Source organism: Phaseolus vulgaris, chromosome 10, assembly GCF_000499845.2.
Source record: "Phaseolus vulgaris cultivar G19833 chromosome 10, P. vulgaris v2.0, whole genome shotgun sequence".
NCBI lineage: Eukaryota > Viridiplantae > Streptophyta > Magnoliopsida > Fabales > Fabaceae > Phaseolus > Phaseolus vulgaris.
Genome location: NC_023750.2, coordinates 11,970,648 through 11,983,131, shown reverse-complemented (window position 1 = coordinate 11,983,131; position 12,484 = coordinate 11,970,648). Strand labels below are relative to the sequence as shown.

The 12,484-nt window shown below is 35.1% G+C and overlaps 1 long non-coding RNA gene across 1 annotated transcript; it reads right to left on the bottom strand.

Moving 5' to 3' along the window:
- Positions 1 to 253: 253 nt before the first annotated feature.
- On the bottom strand, positions 254 to 9,559 carry LOC137819520 (uncharacterized). Its single transcript, XR_011082330.1, has 2 exons — positions 9,291 to 9,559; positions 254 to 528 (listed from the first exon to the last, which is right to left on the bottom strand). It is a non-coding gene; the product is annotated as an uncharacterized lncRNA (long non-coding RNA).
- Between the last annotated feature and the right edge of the window lie 2,925 nt (positions 9,560 to 12,484).

The following is a 12,484-nucleotide window of genomic DNA, read 5'->3' as shown; positions in this document are numbered from 1 at the left end:
CTACGAATATCTTTACTATCAAATTTCCCGAAAAAAATAAAAAACTTCAATTAATCCTAAACTTATTAAAATCAAAACATGTGTAGCAGAGGTTAATTAATTAAAACATAATCATAATTTTTTAAACAGGTCCACGTAACTAAATTTAATTTTGATGTTGTTTTTAGAAGTTATTTAATATATTATATAATATATCATGGAAAATATTTAACTAACACCGTAATATCATGCACACCATTGTGAGGCCAATATGTGGTAATAATATTTGAAGTCACTTTGTACTATTTAAGAATGGAAGGTTTTTAATGTTTTCCATTTATAAAGGAGAACTCTCCAACTCCGCTCTCTCGTGTGAAAGGGTTGGATGAACCATAAGTGCTAGAGACTGAATGGCAAAGCAAGCCGGCCCCTACGGGAAAAATCGTGTGCGGACCGATATTTTCAACTCGCTGATCGTATTATCTCGTTCCGCATAATTTGTGGTCTGTACGGACCAACAACACGGATGGGGCGGGCTGGTCTGCTAGTCTGCAAAAAATAAAATTAATTGACTTAGCAACAATGGTTCAGGAGGGGGTGACAACTTTGAATGAAAGAAAATTATATTTTCACTCAAAACACAATGCAACTATGCTATTCTAAAAAACGCACACAACACACCACACATTCTTCTTTGTAGTGTCGCCGTTTGCTCCACTTGCGACTTCGCGCTGCTTCGCCTGCAACTGTCGCACGCTATTGTCGCATTGCTGCCGCTCGCGTCATTCCGCTATACACCGCTGCTACCTCTACTCCTCCTCCATGTTCCAAAAATGAATGCGGATCAGCCCGCAAGCCCGCAAGCCCGCAAATCAACCTATATGCAGGGCGGGTCATGAAAACCAGCCCACATTTTATATGCGGGACAGGCCAATCGAACTTGCATTTTGCGGGCCTAAACGAGACAGGCATATGTTGAGCGGAACGACCCGCTTTGTCACCCGTTAACAACATTAATAAATTTTCGCCTTTGACCGTAAAAATATCACAAAATACAATCATTAATTCCATCCCGCTGTTAACCAGAACAAAAATATATCATACTAAACCTATGGAAAAACTATCTGACTGTATATTGCCAAGTCAACACTTCAATGCCTTAATTCTTGTTTGCTTAATTAACTCAGTCCCTGAAACTGCCTCATACTTAAAGAATTCACCTAGGCACAGTTACTGATTTTTCTACCATTAGATCACAAATCTTCATCAACATATACTCTTTGCACTAGATAACTCTGTTTGCAGTACAGATTTGCTCCCTTTCCCATAAGCTCATTTAACCAAACTCACACTCCAATAACCATATTTCAAACCATAACCGATTATTACTTCATATAATCAAATAAATGCAAAAAAAATAACACCATATTGTGATCAACATAATTGACTATTAGTTCAAATAGTTGATTATTTTCTAATACAATTTTTTTTATCAGAATAATCAATCAAAACTTGATATAATCGATTAAATGAAAGACAATCAGAAAGCACATTTTCTTCTTTCATCAACATAATCAATTATTACTTGAAATAATCGATTATTTACTGAAAAATGTGAAAATACTTTTTTTTTATCAAAATAATCGATTAAATGTGAACGGATGTGAAAATATATTTTAATACATAATTGTTTATTACTTCAAGTAATTAATTATTTTTTAGTATAGTAAAAACTAGTTGTCTCACCTAGATAATCCATTATGAACCTAACATAATCAACTATATGTTTAAAATTTAGTAGAAAACCAACTTTAAAACAAGTTTTCCTCAAGAACTTTATAGAGATTTAATCACGCTTTACATTTTGATCATTACTAAACTAATGGACAAGGAAGACATAAATCATCAATAGAAGGAGAATGTATCATTACAAGATTTGTTAGTCACTTGCTTTACCAACACTTGGAACATAAGGTCATTTAACTCATCTCATGCCGCAATTAACCATATTTTTTTTACTAATTTAACCAAACATTTTGCAGGACCTCTTCATTGATGAAATCAATCATAGTTCCCCAAACAAGGTGTCAATCATACAAAGTAGCTTAACCATTTAGTTTAGCATCATTCATGTAATGCCCATACTCATTCTTTAGGTTAGTGAATTTCCAAATCTAACTGTAATTTAACCAACTCCTAAACACATGTAACCACCTTTCACCATGAATCACTAATCTTGCCAATGAATTCCAAGGGTTGTCACCAACAAAATTATGCATTGAAAACCATTAAAGGACATGTTGGAGTGGACCGCTGACTGACCAAAACATCACCAGAGATTCATGACATTCATAAGGATTCCAAAATTTGTAAGGTGATTTAATTTGTCATCCCGAGTTAACCCCATTTTATCAATGATTTAACCAAATATGTTGCGAGCCTTCTTTACAGATGGAATCAATCACAGTTCCCCAATAAAAGTGTTATTAAAAAATATAGTTAAACCATTCACTTTAGAATTATTGATGAAGTGCCCATGCTCATTATTAGGATCATTACCCTTTAACCAATAGTTGACCACATGTAACCACATTTCACCATCATTATAACCATTGGTTTTGTCAACGATATTCAAGGTTGTCATCAACAAATTTATTCTATGAAAACTATGAAGAGACGTTTTGAGTGAACCATTGACAACAAAAGACATAACCAAGGCATTAAATGACATTCATAAGTGTAGTGGACCAAAGCGCTCGGAGGTCGGACCTCAGCACTTACTGTAGGCAGGTCAGCCCGGCTCTTGGGCCAAGTTGGTGGGCCATGAGATTGGGTCCCAGATGTATGTGTTGGTTCCTTTTTTGTATAACTCCTTATGCATAGTGATGTGAGTTGATTTTAGGATTGTTCATTTTATGGTGTGACACTTTATTTAGATTGAGATTTTAGGAATTTAAGAGTGAAGACCTTAGGAAAATCCTCACTGGACATTAACTTAATCAAGTGGTTAAGTAGATGTGAAAGTTCATTTCACAAAGGCAAAAGGAAAAGACAATTATAAGGTGAAAATTATGCTAGATGGTGCGGAATTAAGAACAAGGAAAAGAAACCAAATAGAATTGTCAAATGGAAACAAGGAAAACCAAAAAGAACATAATACAGAGAGTGAAAATGGAATGACAATGGAAGAATAGATTAAGGAAAGAGAAAGCTTATGTGATGGATTTGAGAAGTGGAACACTCCACTAGGAGTGTGATTGGCCTCCAAGATAAGTGATGATATACAGCCACCACTTGAGAACTCTCAATCACTCACAAGATAAGACCTAAATGCTAAGAGGAATTCAAACCTCACTAACATCTCACACAATTTGTGCAGAGTAACTCTTTTTCTATTAATTTCAACTTGAGATGCTCTGGTCTTTGTCCATTTCTCCCTCTAGTGAGGTCTTCACTTGAATGTTGAGATGACCTTTCATAGTGTGCATGCTTGGTCATTTTCTTGTTGTCTTGGTTTGTATCAATAAGGCTTAGGCGGCTAGCGAGGGGTAGTTTTGGACCTTGGGGTGTACTTAGTACACAGAGGGACTAACTTAAGTAAATGTTTCCTTTTAGAACCTAAGCCCATGTGTGCTAGGGCACATAGTGGTTAGGTTACATGTGTTCAAAAGATAACGTCGCACCACACTGATGCTGGCTACGTAAACAGATTGGACACCTTATGCTAGTACATGAGTTGGTACCCTGGTGGTTATTCTGTTAAGATTTTATGCTCCATGAAGGAAAGATTTTGTTCTGTTGCAACACCATGAGGGTGTGCCTTTGAGCAAAATATTTTCCTCTTGAGTATGCTTTTAGTTGAGATTATATTCTCGTGATAGAAAGTTTTTACAAGAGGTAAACTATAAAAAGGACTTGAGATTCCAGGTTAAGGTATGATGTTTCTAAGACTGAAACTGACTACTTCTTGTTTCTTATAAGCCCTATACCGACTTGATCGTCGGAGTGCAGTCAACAGGTAGGGCCCTCTCTGTTTCAACGGCGCTACGTTCCGGAGCAGCAAGAGATAGGACAGATTCCCGAAGAGACAGACAGAGCTAGAGTTTGTCATCAGAGTCAACCGGCGAGCAGGTCAACCGGCAAGAACAATAAGGATTGCATAATCAATAACTTCATTTAACTACTCATACCACCTTTCGCCAAAATGTTTAACTAATTTAACCAAACATTTTGCAACCCTCTTCATTGATGGAATCAATCACAGTTCCCTCAACCAAGATTTTGTGTGTATTAACTTAAGCTTTTGTGATTGAGCTTATGGACCTAATCAAAGCCCACATTTAAGCCCATCTTTGCTTTATATTTCAGAGCCTATATAAGGCCTAAATATGCTAAAAACTAGTAGACATAAATCGTTTTACTAAATTTCCGAGTTTAGGAATTGTCTCTTCACCTTTTTTCCTCTTAATTTTTGTTTTTGACTTTTCTTCTTCTCTTATCTTCGTCTCTGAAATTTGTTTTCCGTTATTCACTCATGCATAACTAAAAATTTTGGATCAATTTATGGAATCAATATCAAAAAATTCAAATTAAGTTTTGCATGTATCTCTTAACGCTCAGAGTTTGTTCTTGTCTTCGCTAATTTCAGTTTTGTACTCTATGATTACAAATTGTGTTTTTAATTTTAGAATTCAAATTAGGAATCAATTGAATATTGATTTAAAGATTAAATACATATCGATTTGAATGATACTTTGATTTAATTCATATAATCATTTTAATTGATTATTTGAATCGATTAATTATTCAAACTTGTAAAGCAAAGGATTTGTTGTCACAGTTTATCAAGATAAACTATGGAAAAACCTTTTAAAAGACATGACCTACGAAACCAACTATAGGGTTTGAGAGTCAGTTACATGTTTTGAAATAAGGGGAAGCTAAGGTCAAGAAGGGGATGAACTGGACTTAGAAGATTTTCACAAATGTTTTTTAATTTCAAAACTAAGAAAATTTTAAACAGATTGTTTCACAAACAAACAAATTAAATATTTTAATCAAGATGCATTGTTACAAAAATTAAATTTGTGTTAACTAGAAACAATTGATTAGAAATTTGGCCAGTATGAGTTGAGCTTTGTTGGGTTGGGTTAATGTGAGTTGAGCTTGTGCTAGTGTGAGCAGTGGAAATGGACTTTTCCAGTTGGAGCTAGGCTTTCGACCAAGTAAGCCAGATCACTCCCAGGCGAGATCACTCCAGTGACATTGAGCATTTTTTCGTACAACTCACCCAAGCAAGCACAATAACGCCTAGACGAGAAGTCACTTAACCCAAGCCCAACTAGATTAAATATGAGGTTGGAGGCACAATCCTAGACATCATTGAGTCGATTGGAAATCGTTTGGGAGAATAAAAGGTGTTAGAAACCCTAGAGGAGGCAACAATCAAGGAGAAACATCCTAGATCTTCTTTTCTTGTTCTCCATGCTTGTAATAGCCAACATGAGTGACTAATTCTACCCTTTGGGATCGAGAATAATTTGTGCAAACTCTTATGTATTGAGGTGATATTTAAATATAATATTTTGTTCTTGATTGATGATTAGTAATGTCATTTTATTTGTAATGATTGTTTCTACGATCTAGATCCTTAAATTTGACTGGAAAGTACTTAGTTTCTGACCCAAATGATAATGCTTAACATATTTGAATGGTAGGAAAAGATTTGAAATGTTAATTGCTATCAACGTTTAATCATAATGATAAGAAGATTTTATAAATATGCGAGGAATCGACATTTAGGAGACTCTCTTACTAATTTAGTATGCAAGGAATCGATATTTAGGAGACTCTCTTACTAATTTTGTATGCAAGGAATCAATATAAATGACTTTTATACGGACATCAACAACAACCAAAGGATAAAATATTACCATGCTAATCAAAATACAAAAGGGTAATAAGGATGAACCCCAAACCCAATTTTCCCAATCGAATCAACAAACTATTTGACTTATTTTCTTTTTAATTATTGCAATCATAAGAAACTCCCAACAAACTTTGTTATTCTATTTTATATTTAGTGAATCTTTTACTTGATTATTCAATTGTTCCATGTGGGTTCGATGTTTTTCCTTAGGGACAAAATATTATTTCTAACAACACGGTGCACTTGCCGTAAATTAGTCATTACAAAGTTCGACTGGGACACGAAGTCCAAGGAAATTTTTCAACAACTGAACTTTCTTGACCTCCATCGTCGTAATACAAAAGCTTGATCCCAAGCAGCCAATTATAGTGTACCTCTCAGTCTTGGAGGATGTGGTTTGTGTGGCGTTATTCCAAGACATAAATAAGTAGAAACAACCAATATATTTCATCAGTTAGACATTAAATGACGTCAAAACTTGGTATCAGATGATAGAGAAGGTTGCGTTCGCCCTTGTCTTAACTGCTCAGAAGATGCAACCTTATTTCCATAACCACGTTGACATGGTACGAACTGACTATCCCATAGTTAAGATCCTTGCTAAGCAGGACCTAGCCGAAAGACTGATCGGGTGGTCGATCGAACTTTCAGAGTTTGACTTTCGGTACGAGCCGAGAGGAGCGAGTGGATGGTCTATGCTGACAGATCGTCCAACAACAAATCATGTGGAGTTAGGGTTTTCCTCAAAGGCCCAGGAGACCTCTTACTCGAGCAAGCCCTCAAACACTTATTCACGCACTGCAGCGCCCAACCCAAGAACAAGACAAAACTCAAAATTTCAAACAATTACTTCATTGTGCAGAAAATTGGTAGTCGGTCACAACTTATTCTTACACAAGTCACCACTTACTCTGGCTAATTAACACTAAGATTAGGTAATTGTACCTTGGTGTCCTTCACTAAAGTAACTTTACACCCACCTCATGTACCACCTCCACACGAGAACAACACAAAGTTTAAAATTTCTAAAATTACTTAACTATGTAGAAACTTTGTGGTAGGTCATCACTTATTCTTACACTGGTCACCACTTAATGTGACTGTCACTAACTATATTAATAGTAAAAAATTAGAGAACTTGACCTTCGTATTCTCCACTTGAATGACTTTACAGATGACTTTTATTATTTAAACTTTCATTTTAATATAAGAAAAATATATTCTCATAATCTCTATATAAATGATATTTTGGGAATCATAACATAAAAAATTTCAACAACGTAAGTGTACTTTCCAGGTTTGTGATTTTGATTGGAAATAAACCCGACTTAAGATAATCACATAAAAATTCACGTGATTTTGGCTCGGTATTATTCTGATAAGGGGTCGAGTTTTTTACTCCTTGTTTATTTCCTAAAATTATGTCAATATATCACAGATTCTTGAATTATTTGTTACATGAAATATTAATTGGTGAATATATTTTATTTGAGATGGTTTTTTATTCCTAATGATTTTTTAATTTGATGCATTTTAGTTATTATTTAAATATTTTGTTATATTATTCCAATAAAGAGGTAGAGGTCAACTAGAAAAACTCTATAAAAAAGAATGTCCTTCAAAGGGCAAGGTAAGTATTATTCAAGCAACATTGATAAATTTTATGCTCTCATTGACTTGATCGTCGAAATATTGTCAATAGATGGAGACCCTTCTATCTCATTGTGACATCCAGACATTCAAAAGTTGCAGTTACAAAGAGATCATCTTGGAGACCACCTTTAACCTCATGATCTTCAGCTCGACGAGAACATGTGGCGCTCACCATAGAACAAGTAAAACTGATCTTGCAATCTCCCAAAACACTTAGAACACAAAACCAATAGCGATACAACATGAGGAACACCAAGAAAGGAAATCAAACATAAGAAGAAGACAACACACCCACCTTGCAATAGATCATGGAGACCATGCATACTCTTCAACAAGACAATGAGGAGACGAAAAAACAAGTTGAGGAATTCCGTCAAGAATGAGACCATCTATGTGATGACGTCTAGATTGATTAGGAAAGGCTTCAGGGCGAGGTAGATTTTTCTAGGAAATTGATGGAAGACATTGTCCGGATAAATGAAGAATTACAAAGAACCAACAAGGAGTTGTAGAGGCAAGTAAGAAGAGGTGCGCACATTCGTTCCCTGGATGTGTCATAAAGGGAAAATCCTCAACCATTCTCGCAAGCAATCGTGGAGGAACCAATTCCACCTCACTTTATCACGTCGAAGGTTACTCCTTTCTCCAGAGTAGATTATCTCGAATTATTTGAAAGCATTATGAGCCACAATGTTAATTTCCGATGGGTCATAGGTCGTACGTTACAAGATGTTCGTGGGCACATTCACCAGTACAACTCTGTAATGGTTTAGTGGATTTCGAAACGAATACATCACTTCATTTAAGGAATTCTCCAGGGTATTCAAAGAATAGGTTTTGGCCAACAAAGTAAAACCTCATAGGATGGTCAACCTCTTCAATGTGAGACAACGAAAAGGAAAACTTCTTAAGGAGTATTTGAATCACTTTTGCGTGGTCTCGATGCACATTCAAAACCCGATTGAAGAGATGGTGGTAGATGCATTTGTGAAAGGACTTCATGTTAATCCCTTCAGTGAGTCTTTACTTCCTAACACAATAGAGTTTATGGAAGCGATATGAGAACGAGTTTCAACCCACATTGAAGCAGAGGAAGCATTTCGAAGGAAGAAGGCAAATAAGCAACAGAACAAGAAAGATATAAAGACAATAGACGGGATCATCGACCAAGAAATAATGAAACATCGTCCAATTGGCAATCTGATCAGAGGTATATTCCATACATGACGAAGAAAGACAATGTAAGGAAAGACTAGTTTAGGGTATAATTCCCCTTGTCCTAAATTCAACATATCACACAAGTCGCTTATGACAAAGAAATATGTTGCTGATAAATTTTGTGCTTCTTACTTAGAAAAAATGATTAGTTTTCGGGATCCAATTTTGGATGATGACATAATTAGGTATCTAAACCATAGTAGTTAGTATCTTACGATTCACGATACGTATACAGTTTCATCCTCCTACGATACGAATCTTTTTCGTTCCTGAATCTTAACTGTATCGTGCGATTCGCACGAAGAATCGCTGAATCCCGAAACGAAACGATTTTGTATTGTGTGAATCAGTATGGATTTTAAAAAATGACTAAAGAAGGCTACGTAGGCTATCGGCATTGCCACAAAGAAGGCTCATGTTGGAATTCTTCACTCGGGAGATATCATCCTTCAGAAGGTAGCGAGTTTTGTTATGATTAGAAATGTTAAAAGGAGGAATCCCAAAAGCTCACCTTTGTCTTTGAACAACCTACGACATTAGGGTTGTCTACTGTCAGAATGTCCACCTAGGGAGTGCACCCGTCCGAGTTCGTGTGGGCAGAGGGGATCGGATTATCCAACCTTTTTCTTTTGAAGAACAACCCCAACGCATGTTTGTCATGATCAAAATAAATTTGAACGGCGCTAGGGTCGACTGCACCGACCACCAAGTTGTGTTTCGGTGCCCGCATTTTCCTTTGGCGACTAGCTAGCTTAGCCTTGCTTAACGAGGATAACATTTTTTCTACAAGCAAAAGATACGAGTTAACAAAGCAGAAATGAAAGAGATATTTTGAAATCTATGCATAAATGGTTTAAAAGAGATATATCGATATAGGCTTTTCATCAGTCTTGCTCAGGGAGCCAGACTCTCGTAAAGTTCTAATCTTTATAGGAAGAAGTCTCTTTGATTAAATCCCTTTTAGCCCAGGGATAAGCAAAAGTGTAATCCATTTTCATGGAATGCAAAGGAAAAATGACCAATGAAGACGATTAAATGAAAAACACAAATAAACAACCAAAGGGAACAATAGAACCACCACCGTAAAGGTGTTTAAACGGCAAAAGGAAGGCGGAGCGTACCTAAAGATATGGAGGAATGTAGAAGAGCACCAACGGCGAAAGAGGAATATGAGAGAGATAATGACGAAAGAAGAGGGTAAAATGAAGAAGAAACGATGGAGGTTATTTTTAAAAGGAAAATATTATTTGACTTGTTTCACCATACACCCCCACTAAATATTAATATTTTAATTTTCTAATTTTTTAATTTTGAAAATTAGTTTAACATTTTACATTTTGCCTATATTTTTATTAAGGACATTTTTTATTTTATTTTTTTTATTATAAATATTAATATTTTGATGTGGGTGTAAAGTGGAGCAATGTGTCAAAATATCATTACCCTTTTTAAAAGAAGTTTAAACATTTATTTTCTGTGATCCATTAGATGAGTGACGCATGTGCATAAGCATATGTAACTGATGGACCCGCTTCTTGTCATAAAATGTCTTGAGTCACGTCTAAAAATCGCTTAAAAGAAAAATATATTTATTTGTTTTTTAATATAAAATCTGAATATATATTATTAAAACTAGCGGAAACAGGCGCTTTAGTGCCTATGCTCTGATTTTTTTATTATTACTATCACTACAAAAAAAATTTATTATCATGGGCCAAAAACGGAGACTAAGTATGAAAAACCTACACAAAAGGATGATTATCGTTGGCATAGCGTTAATAAGAATTTTGAAGCTAATATACTCGACGTAAAGATATATTGGCGGGTGTGGGCGACACATGGCAAGTGTTTTTTTGCGTAGGTGAAGCGTGGGCTTAGCCTACAAGGAGTGTAGAAATTTATAAAAAATTGTGAGTTTGACACACGCTAAGCCCACACAAAATTATATTAGCATAGGCCAAGCCTTTAAAATGTCCAAGTAGTTATAAAAAAATTGTGAGTTTGACCCACGCTAAGCCCACACAAAATTATATTAGCGTGGACCAAGCCTTCCAAGTAGTCATAAAAAATTGTGAGTTTGACCTACGCTAAGCCCACAAAATTATATTAGCGTGGGCCAAGCCTTCAAAATGTCCAAGTAGAGTGAGTTTAGCTACGAGGGGCACACAATAAGCGTATGCTGAGCCTTCATGTTGGCCACAAATTAGCGTGGGCTTAGCCTTCAAAATATTCAAAATATTTTTTATTTGAAAAAGTGTATGCTTAGCCTACAAGCACACAAAGAATTCCAGTTTGAAATATATTTTTATTGAAATAAATCAATTTTAAAAAGAAAACTATTTTTTATTAAAATAAATCAATTTTAAATTACTCTACTTCTCTTTTTCTTATTGCATTTATCCTATTTTTTTACCTATTTCATTTTTTTCAATATAATTATTCAAGATAAAATTATTTTAGGAAGTAATCTAATATGAAGAAATGTTTTTCTTACTAAAAAATTTTATTTATAACTTTTTCTTTATACTTTTTAGTTTTCTTGAAAATTGAATATTGTTTTTAAAATGAGCAAGAAAAAAATATTTTTTTAATAGGAACAAGGAAAAGAACAAGAAAAATTATTTTCTAATACAAGGCCCACGATAATAAACTTGGAATTTTGTACAAAAATACAAAGGTAGAAACGTGATATCTGTAGTTTTTGATTGAAGATATTTTGATTGAAATTGAACTAAAGTTACTTTAATTAACTAAGGTTGAGCTGGTAGATACCAAGACAAGCTTACCTTCATACTCTTCAAAATACCAAGAAAAACAGAAAAAACGCTTTAAAAAATAGTAACTTGATGACAAATAGAAGTTGAGCTATATAAGGTTCCAAGAAACTTCTACTTTCTGATCATGTCAACCTAGAGAAGTTAAATCTTAAATAGTTTGAAACCTTTCTTGTTTTAACATAACAAGAAAGAGCCTAAAACTAAAGAGATCATCTACATAACAGATGACTACAAACATTCCCAAAGAACAAGGACACACACTCAAACAAACTATGCTTAACACCCTGCTACTAAACCCAAAAACAACAGTGCCTAGGCTCCAAAAAGAACATCAAAAGCACTTTAATTGCAGCAAAAACAACATCAAAACAACACCAAACCAGTACCAAAACTGCAGCATAAACCAACATTTATACAACATAAAACCAGCTAAAAACAGTACCAAAACTGCAGCAGAAAACCAACATTTGCACATCATAAAACTAGCACCAAAACTGCAGCAGAAAACCAACATTAAACCAACAAAAAGCAGTACCAAAATTGCAACAGCAAACCAACATTTGTACAACATAAAAACCAATACCAAAACTGCAGCAGAAAACCATTATCACTAGCGCAGAAATGCTAATCAAATGCGGTTATTTTACATTTACAAATGCGGTTATAGAGCCGCATTTGATCAGCACGCAGTTGTAAATCAGAGAAATACAAATGCGGCTATAGAGCCGCATTTGTAAATGCGATTTACGAATGCGGTTATTTGAAATAACCGCATTTGTATATTCTTTTGAATGAGCTCGCATTTGTATATTCTTCTGAATGAGCTGGGGTTTTAGGGGCACGTTGTTGGTGAAGAGTGGAAGGGGAGAAGAGGAAACACGGCAACTGCGGCGAGTGCGGCGGCTGAGCGGCGAGAGCGAAATGCGAC